Here is a 10,304-nt window from a genome sequence, read left to right as displayed (position 1 = left end):
ACAAAGGTAAAATTAGATAAAAGAATGACAGCGTACCAACATATTGGGCTATTATCAGATGCTGTAATTTATATGGTCCACATTGATTTTGTTCTCTGTAGGAGCTAATGCACATGCTTCCAGATTTAGCCAGAGGATTTTAAAGGAAATATAAGTTCTATGAAATATATATCTCCATGAAAGTTTATACCAGCAAATCATGAGCACTGAACTGAAGAAAAGGCAAGCTATATTTTATGTGATATTTAATTTAACTCCTCCATTGCCCTTTAACACATAGCACCCAACCATAAAGTCTAATTTTCTTCTGTTTCAATGATTTTAACATGATAAAGAACAAAAAGTTTGAACTATTTATATTGACTTAAGAATAAAAGTCAATTTGCTCTAGTCAAAGAGAGTATAAAAATAATGAATTGAAATAAAAATCTTAAAAAAAAATTCAGTATCAGTAATTGAGATTTAAAAGGAGATCTGCCCTCATAGCAGAAATACCAACTAAACCATCTTTAAAACAAAGTATATCTTGAAAACTTAAGCAAAAATCTTGTGAGCAATTTAAGATTTAGAAGAGTGTAATCTAAACAATCAGATATTGATTATGTACCTTAATAAAGAAGAATTAATTTTATAACAAGTGAATACTTTTTAAAAATCTTTCACTTTTGAATGCCTGGTAGATTAAATACTCTTAAAGTCTCCTTCCCTTGAAGTGTGGAATTAAACCCTATCTGAAGCAGTTTTATTACATACTAGAGGGCCGGTGCACGGATTTGTGCACCCCTGGGTTCCCTCGGCTTGGCCTGCAGGGATCGGGCTGAAACCGGCTCTCCAACATCTCCCAAGGGGTCCCTGATTGCGAGAGGCCACATGCCAGGCCAAGGGACCCCACCAGTGCACGAATCTGTGCACCAGGTCTCTAGTATGCATGTAAGATCTTTGGTTAATCTCTTCCCACCCTCCCCCACCTTCCCTCTGAGATTCATCAGTCTGTTCCATGTTTCCATGCCTGTGGTTTATGCTCCTGAGTTGAGTGTCTTCCCCTTGGTGGTCAGTGTGCATCATAGCTACCAGTTGGTCAGTCGGCCGGTCACTTAGGCTTTTATATATATAGATTTTATGGCTTGTAGGAAGTAAAGAAATTATCAATCCTCTGTGCAGAAAGTATTGAGAAATGGTATCTCAGCAGGGAACAGTAATGGCATGCAAACGTTAGGTAGTCCTTAGGGAAAATATTGACATAATACATACTGTTATCCAAAGATTGAGCTGTAAGTTAGTAGCAAAATGGGAGACATGTACTTACAACCCCGCCCTCCTTCATTAGCCTGGGGACACTAAAAGGGCATTAAAATGCCCCCACTCACCCTGGCCACTTTGCCTCAGTGGACAGATTGTCAGCCAGTGGACCAAACGGTCCTGGGTTTGATTCTGATCAAGGACACCTGTCCGGGTTGCAGGCTTGATCCCCAGCAGGAGGCAGCCAATCGATGATTCTCTCCCATCATTGATGTTTCTATCTCTCTCTCTCTCTCTCCTTTTCTCTCTGAAATCAAAAATATACTTAAAAAAAAAAAGCCCCCACTTTAGTAGCAGCACCATAATCCTGGAAGAAACAAAGGGATAAGAACATCATGTAGGCTGCAGGAATTTTTATGAGTTCAATGGGCCAAATTTGCATTAACAATGAAAAAAACTATTAAAAAAACAAGCCATTATGAATAAGATTCAGCAGGAGAATAAATAAACTGACTAGGATACAAACTGACTTAGAATACAACTAATTTCAGATTAAAATATAAATTAAATGGATTCAGAGTTTATTATATAAACCATGAAAGAAAAAAAATGCCAAAATTAATGAAGCAGCAAGAGTCTACAAGAATGACCAAAAATACTTGAAAAACAATAAAATACTACTTTTGGAAGAAAATATGATCATTAGTATGAAAAACAAAATGGATGAGATGACAACAGATAATTAAGATCAAAAGAGAATTAGTAAACTAAACTACAGAGAATTAATATCCAGAATACATCAGATAGTTAAGATGTAAAACATAAAAATAAACATAAAACATACAGGATAAAATATCTAATTATGAAATCTCAGAAGGACAGAATAAAGAAGCAATACTTGAAGAGATGTTGAGGTTTTTTTTTAATTGGTTTAAAAATAATGAATTACATTTACCAGAAGATAAATATACATAAGACCACAATATCCATAAGCAAAATAAATAGAAAAAAAATAATTTAAAAATATTCCATTAAAACTGCAAAACACTAAAGACACATAGAAGATTGAAACTTGGAGCCAGAGAGGAAGAGGGATAAATAACAGAAAATTCAATCACCAACAAAACAATGATAATTAGACTGTCAACTGACTTCTTGACATCAAAAAAGAAACAAATGGACAATGGAATCCAATCTTCACAGACAAGAATGTCAGAATTCTCTACCTAGCAAAGCTGTAACTTAAAAACAATGGTTATCATTTTCAGATAAATGCATTAATCACTTGTGATGTGCAATGAAGCATAACTTACAAGGAAATGCATACTATTCAATGGTTACTTATATTAAAAAATAACGACAGGCAATAAAAGTTAAATATCTGGATTAAGATTTTAGGAAAAATACAGAATAAAACAACAGAAATCAAAAATGAAAACATAAAATATATGAGCGAAATTGAATAAAACAAAAAATAAAGATATATAATGAAATCAAAGTTAAAAAGTGGTTCTTTGAAAGATTAATAAAATAAGTGAGATGAACAAAATAAGTGGCAAAATCCATTAAGAATAAAAGAGAAGCATAAATATGTAAATAATGATAAAGGGCATATAACTAGACATATGCCAGTGACTGAAAGATAATAAGTTACCACCATGAACAACTTTTACACTTAAGTTTTAAAAATTAAATAAAATGCATAAGTTCTTAGAAAAATTGTGTGTACTAAATCTGTCTCAAGAGGAAAGATATCTAAATTTCTATTCTAGAACCTGCTTTTACCACTCACTTCAGACTCCCTCTTCTTAGGGACAGATATTGCCTTCAACATACTTGGTTAAACCAGAATCCTGAGATTCACACTTGATTTCCTTCTTTTCCTCATCCTCTAAGTTTATAATTTAATTTTTGTAATTTTGAGACAAAGTTTTTAGAACAATGCTATTTCTGTTATCTAAAAGAAGTTTTGCATGAAGATATGCATAGGTGAAAAACATCACATGGAAAAGTTATTGTCTTTGGGAACAGAATTACAGATTTGATTTTATTTTCTGTGTTTTTTTTTAATAATTTATAAACAATGTAATAATTATAACCAGGAAAACAGATGATTAAAACAAATTCAAAACTTTTTTTTAAACTAGATATCCTGGGGATGTGATTATGCTTTTTGATAATTTAATCCACCTCATCTATACTCCCCATCTCAATTGATTTAATGACTAGGCATATATGACAACAGGATAAAAAATGCATTTACATTCGCACATGTGAATAAGTATTAATAAAGGCCTAAAGTCTAATCCTAAATTTAAAGATTTGGGGTTAGGCCCAGCTAGTGTTGCTCAGTGGTTGAGAGTCGACCTATGAACCAGGAGGTCATGGTTTGATTCTCGGTCAGGGCACATGCTGAGTTGCAAGCTCAATCCCTGTAGAGGGCATGCAGGAGGCAGCCAATCAATGATTCTCTCTCATCATTGATGTTTCTAGATCTCTGTCCTTCCTCTCTGAAATCAATAAAAATGTATTTAAAAAAATATTTGGGGTTAATAGTATAGATAGAAAAAAGTTGCCTTTGAAAGTCAGGATTGGGACATACGTCATTGGCTACATGCATGTGGTTCAAGCATTAGGAAAATCGTGACATTGAATGATTCACAAGATCTAATGGTTTTTGAATATTGCTCTGGGTTTCAATTATATTCACGAAGATTGCATTTTCCATCTGATAAGTGGTCCTATTATTTTTATTTTACATTTGTGTAAATTAGCTTTGAAAGACCAATGTTGATTCTTTTAATTTCCTATAATATTTTTTTAATGGAAAAACATTAGTTTGGATTATAACCAACCTAGTATATATCTTGAAATGCATTATTTTAAAATTTGAAATAATTATTTGAAATAATTCTTTGTTTATTTCAGATGCTGAAATCAAGTTATATTAAAATTGGATGATATTGCAGGCACTTGGTAAGTTTATTAAATACCAAAAAGCTTGGATACTAAATATATAATTGATAGAGTAATTCACTTAATGTGGTGAGCCAGTGTGGAGGAATAGAACACACATAGACATTGGCAAAAGGCAGATACAAATTTGAATCCTAACACGTCTTGGCTGTGTGACCTTAAGCAGATTACTTAACATCTCTGAGCATATCTATAAAATTAGAAAAACAATTCTGATTTTTAACATTGTTGTAAGAATCAGAGAAAATATATGTGAAATGCCTGGCTTATAGTAATTTATACCTTCCTGACTACTACTTATTTACTAACTTAAATGATGCCATATATGCTGCAACTCTGAAGCTCTAGATCACTTGCCATATTGTTAGATGAGCACACTAGTTGGTTCGTCAATCCTCATTGGCTGTGTTGACATCTGCCTCTCCTGGTGTCTTTATGGCATTTTAAATGATTGTAGTGGGTTTTTGAGAGAGTAGAGGGAGAGAATTACGCGTTCAACACACTCATTCCAGTGTAATCAGGAGGAAGTCTATGTGTACTCAAGAGACTCTCTACAAATCTTCACCAATATCCAGGGTTATATAACCTGTGTCTGCTCATAAAGATGATACCAAGCCATGCCCTCTAGAGCAATCTTACTTGGTATTATCAGTTCCATCGCTCTCATGCCTGCTGCCTCTCCCTAAAATAGAGGAAACTGTCTTTTTCTATTTCTCAAGGCAATACCTATTCTTTCATTAGCATCACAATCCTTTATTCTTCACAACCCTTAATGCCCTCATTTTCGTATTTATAAATGCGCACATAACCATTCCTCTAAGGAATTGTAATCCCAGAAAGCAATGTGTCTAGTCAAAATGATACTGCCATTGTTTTCTATGCTTTATAATATCTTTGTGATCTTAGAGCAAATACCCCTCCCCCAAGCTTCTTTAGCCCTTATTGTTAAGATGGCAATAAACAAACTGGGTAGTTTAGAATGATTCTATTCACGAAGCAGGTAGTAATGTGTTCTATTTACTCTAATGTGCAGGAGGGAGAGGGTTTGAGAGGGCAGGGCGGGGGTACTATATGTAAGCCTATTAGCAAAGCATGTACATATTTCACTAACATATGCATTCAATTAACAAAAAAATATGCAGAATAAGAAAAGTGAATACAATTTTAGCTAACTTATGCCCAGTTGATTTAAGTAGAATGTTGCAGATAGTTCAGAGAACATTATCAATTCTTCTTCTAACAACTTCAGCCACTGGCCGAATCATCAAGTTATACAAGTATATCCACACTTAAAATCTGCTTTGAAGACTACATGAAGCAGAATTTAAAATAATTATTGATCAGGGAAATATTCAGCATAGTTATTTCAAGGTATTTCACAGCATTTCAGAATGTAAAATGTTACATTTCATTATGAAAAAAAAATTCAATCCGATCAATAATATGTACAGATTTCTCATTTGCTAGTAAAACTTTAAGCCTAATGGAAAAATTTTAAAAGCTGTAGCTGAAGGAGGCATTTAAATGTCATTTTGGTTATTCCTCTGCTACAGAATTGACTTAATTCAATTTACATAGATCATTGTTGATTCTAGTTCTACAAAATGGTAATGAAAAAAATAATGTCTGGCATATTTTAAGGTCCAAAATGTCATTTTCCCCTCCCCTATATAATTTCAGTTTGTTGAAATGCAAGAATGTTTTCTTTTAGTCTATAGTAGACACTTCAAATTCAATTACAATCAATATTGGTAAATAAAATTCTAGTGTAAAATATATTTTCCAAGTTTCAGCTTATGATTGGCTAATAGCAATATGAATTATATTAATATTGTATCCCATGCAAAGTATGGATAATTTCTTAAAGTTATATAGCAATTCCTCCAAAGTACTATCCAGAGATAGTCATTAGTTATGTTTTTATGTATTCTTCCAGAACTATTTTTAGTCATTAGTTATGTTTTTATGTATTCTTCCAGAACTATTTTTAGTCTGTATTTGGGTTTCTTACATTTTATGGAATATATATTAGTATATTTATTATTTAAATTGCTGTAGAGCAGTGGTTCTGAAATTCAGTGTGCATGTATCAGAATCACATAGCAAGTCTATTAAGATCCTAGCTCCCTTAGCTTCAGACATGCCTGCTGACTCTCACCCCTCAGGTTCTGCGGAAGTGGGTTAGAGTCTAGGAACATGAATTTTAAAAGTAAACCTTCAGATGGTTCTTAGATTGTACAATTGAAGAACACAGTTCTGTAATGTTCTTTTCTGTGCGATCCTAGGAGGGTAGTCCATCAGGGTTACCCTAAACTTGTGCTAATTTGGTAAGAGGTTCATCTTTTTCAGGATTTGAAAGAATTTCAATGACAAAAAAATTATCTCATACAATTTTCTGACGAAATCATCTTTATTGGTGACTTTTAAGGTGAGTAATTCATTTACTAAATTTAAGTCCTTTTATAGTTATGATTGTACCCAGGTTTTCTACCTCCCCTTTACTCAATCTTCAGAGATAATGTTTCCTTAGAAAATTGCCATTCTATTGTCAAACTAATTTGTAAGCTGGAGGGTGGCATAACCTATTGGAATAACTTTACCTTTTATTTTTATACTAGAGGCCCCATGCACGAAATTCGTGCAAGCGTAGGCCTTCACAGCCCCAATCCTTGCAGTCCTGGCTGCCTCGTGGCCCTGCCCCCCACCCACTGGTCATTGTGGAAGGTCGTTCCGCCATCCGGTCTAATCAGAATATTAGCTCTTTATAATATAGGAAGTTTCTTCTTTCTCCTTTCTTTTTGTTTGTTCCTTTCTATGTCATTTCTCTAATTTAACACTTTTTGGGGGTATTTTTTATAGTTTGATATCTCCTAATCATAGACATGTTATTTTTATGTGTATTAATAATTTTACTCCTCAGATATCATTTTATTACATTATTACTAGAGTCCTGATGCATGAAATTTGTGCAAGGGTAGGCCTTCACAGCCCCGGCTGCCTTGAGGCCCTGGCCCTGCCCCTCGCCCACACCCATCTTGGCCTGGCGCTGCCTGTGTCTGCCACCACCCAGCCCCCCAGCTCCCCGGTTCCGTGGAGCACCCCCCTTCCCAATCGATCATCCCGCAGAGGGTGGCCTGGGCCTCCCTCTTTGGGGCAATCGCGGAGCCCCTCCCCCCCCCACCATTAATCACCCCCAGTTGGTAGCCTGAGCCTCCCTCTGCAGGGGGATCGATCACGGAGCCCCTCCCCCCCCCCCCACTCATTGACGCCCCCAGAGGGTGGCCTGGGCCTCCCTCTTCAGGGTGATCCTGGGGCGATGGCGGGCCCCTGACCAGTCGCATTGCACCTGCCTTGGCTGGCCTGGTGCCAGTGCGTGTCATAGTATGGTTGTCCAGAAGGTCATCTGGACAGTTGTTTGGTCGAATTGCTTATTATGCTTTTATTATAGATTTCTGGTTTTACCTAAATATTATTGCTGATGTGAATAAAACATTTTTTAAATGTTTATTTTTGGAATATTTTAAGGATTTTGATTTTCATGGGCCTATTTAAAGACTGTAAGCATTATGTAAGCATTTTTGTTTTGCACTCAGCAACCTTGCTGAATTCCTATTAATTCTGATGGTCTGACTTTTGATGGTCTTGGATTTTCCATGTAGACTACACTATGCATATACAAAAAGTTTTCATCTTGCCTTTTCAATTTTTATTTTCCTCCTTTTACATTTTCTTTTTAAACTGTGGCTGCTAGATCCTCCAGTACAATGTTGACTAGCAGTGATGAAAGACAGCACCTTTATCATGTGGTGACTTTAAGGCAAACTTCAAAAGTCTCATAATAAATATGGTATTTGTTATAAAAATAAAGGGGGCTATTTTCTTAAATAATTTTATAAATAAGCATCGTCTATTGTATGGAAGTTTGAATACATTTGATTTAAGCTGCCTGTGAAATCAGTGGGAACTGGGATCTCTCAGGTCATTAATATTTGATTACCAATTCAGTATATTCTATTGTTTATTTCCAACTCTTCTGATTGGTTTTAATTGGCACTGACTACAACTCTTTTAAAGATTACGTATCAGTAATTTTTGCTACTTCTGCTCATCAGATGTCTTACATACTCAAAGCATGTTGGCATGTCTGGGCCTTAAGAAATTGTCTTCCATTTGAAGAGCTTTCTATGCCTTAAACATGACAACTATGTAAGCTACAAGTAGCTGTAGCATTACACTCTTACTTTAAATAAGGTAATATACACAGTGTGGAAAAGTTACCACCCAGTACATATAAAAAGTAATATGCCATTATGTATTTTTTAAATCTAAAACTAAAAAATTGATTCATGTCAACATGTTTATAATGTGATTAAATTTGATATGCTAATTTTAGGTGTCAAGATGCTAATTTTCATTTTTAAATCACCTTTCTGGTAAGTTAGAGCAAATTAGATAGCTCCATGGATTTCCATATAGAATGTTGATCAAAAAATATATGTGACTTCATAGTTGATGGTGTTTATGGCTTTCCCTCCAATTAAATAGGGAGAGGATAATATGTTCTAAAGTATTTGACTGTAATATTGCTTATGGATTTTAAAGTATAGTAAAAAAAAGTGATTTAGTATAAATATATGTTACTCTGCATTAGTATTCCTTTAAACTTCAAAGGCACAAGAAGTTTTCTTCAAAAAGCACAAGATTTATGCTTTAAAAATTATTTTTAATCTTCCTCATAGTTCTGTTAATCAATAGCTGTAAACTTAACATCGTGCAAGAAAACTCAGCAGTTGAAAAAAATGAGAATTAATAATATTGATGCTCTCAGGAAGGAGTTGAGTCCATGTCTCCAACTAAATACAAAAATTAGTGCAAGCCCTAGCTAGTTTGGCTCAAGGGACAGAGCGTCAATCCGTGGACTGAGGGTCCTGGGTTTGGTTCCAGTCAAGTGCACATACCTTGTTGTAGGCTTCATCCTGGCTCTGGTCGGGATGTGTGCAGGAGGCAACCAATCGATTTGTCTCTCTCACATTGATGTTTCTCTTTCCTTCTTTCCATTCTCTCTAAAAATCAATGGAAAAATATCCTTGGTGAGGATTAAAAAAAAAATCAGTGCAGTTTGGACTCAGTGGATGAATACCATCTTTTTCAGTTCACTGATATTTTTAACAGCACTACTTACAGTATTTTCTCTAGGAAATCATTTTATATTGTTTTCACTTTTCTTTCCTTTTTTGCAAAATTTTAATGAAATTCTCATTTGCTGATTTTGAAAAAAGCTATCAGGATGCCCAGAATTTCTTATTTCTTGAAGCAGAAAAATATGGAATTATAATTCACAAATTATTTTAGTCATTCAATAACATTACACATTGAGTGCTACAAATTCAATGGCACTTCCTATGTGTGAATAAAGGGTAACAAAGATTAGTAATGTCTGATTAATGACTTCAAGTAAACAAATTCCATTATTTTCAACTTGTCATAAATAAATTACTATATTTAAATCGGTCTAAGATCCTCTCAACTGTCAAATGGATGTTTCTGGCAGAAGGTAAAAATGTGGTATAAATGAAACCTGGTATAATGCAGAGAGTTTGAAACTAAAATGCACCTATTTTATTTTTGTATCCTCTTATTTTACTCAACATCAAATTACCTGGTCACATTTTCACAGAAAACTACATAGTTTTTGAAAATATAAATGTAATTGCCGCATGTTAGTTTTATATGAGTTTGACATAGTTTATTAATAAGGTCTCTGGTTATTTTTTTCTACCTCATAGTGCCTTCTTGAACATCAAGCTCATCACTGAGTATTTCCTTCAGATAAACATGTTTTTGCTTATTCTGAGAACAGGTAAGGAGAGAAAAAGTTCTCATTAGAATGATTGTTTTGTTATTAATATAAGGGTAATATAAGGGCCTCTTGGAATGTGTTCAAAACTGACTAACCGTTTCCATTCACGGTTTCTTCAGGAAGCCTCTTGCCATCTCTGGGGATACCTCCTTTACAACTTCTTCAATAGGGGTAAATGCGTCTCATTTCTGTCTGGAATTTAATCCTTCCTTGGCTCATCAAAGTAAAG

The 10,304-nt window shown here is 34.5% G+C and overlaps 1 long non-coding RNA gene across 1 annotated transcript; it reads left to right on the top strand.

Moving 5' to 3' along the window:
• Positions 1 to 4,166: 4,166 nt before the first annotated feature.
• On the top strand, positions 4,167 to 10,075 carry LOC307114512. Its single transcript, XR_013815016.1, has 3 exons — positions 4,167 to 4,215; positions 6,565 to 6,643; positions 10,002 to 10,075. It is a non-coding gene; the product is annotated as an uncharacterized lncRNA (long non-coding RNA).
• The last annotated feature ends 229 nt before the right edge of the window (positions 10,076 to 10,304 follow it).

The sequence above is a fragment of the Cnephaeus nilssonii genome (genome assembly GCF_951640355.1).
Source record: "Cnephaeus nilssonii genome assembly, chromosome: 19".
Classification (NCBI taxonomy): domain Eukaryota; kingdom Metazoa; phylum Chordata; class Mammalia; order Chiroptera; family Vespertilionidae; genus Cnephaeus; species Cnephaeus nilssonii.
The sequence above is the reverse complement of the archived record's forward strand: the minus strand, read 5'-3'. Positions and strand labels throughout refer to the sequence as shown.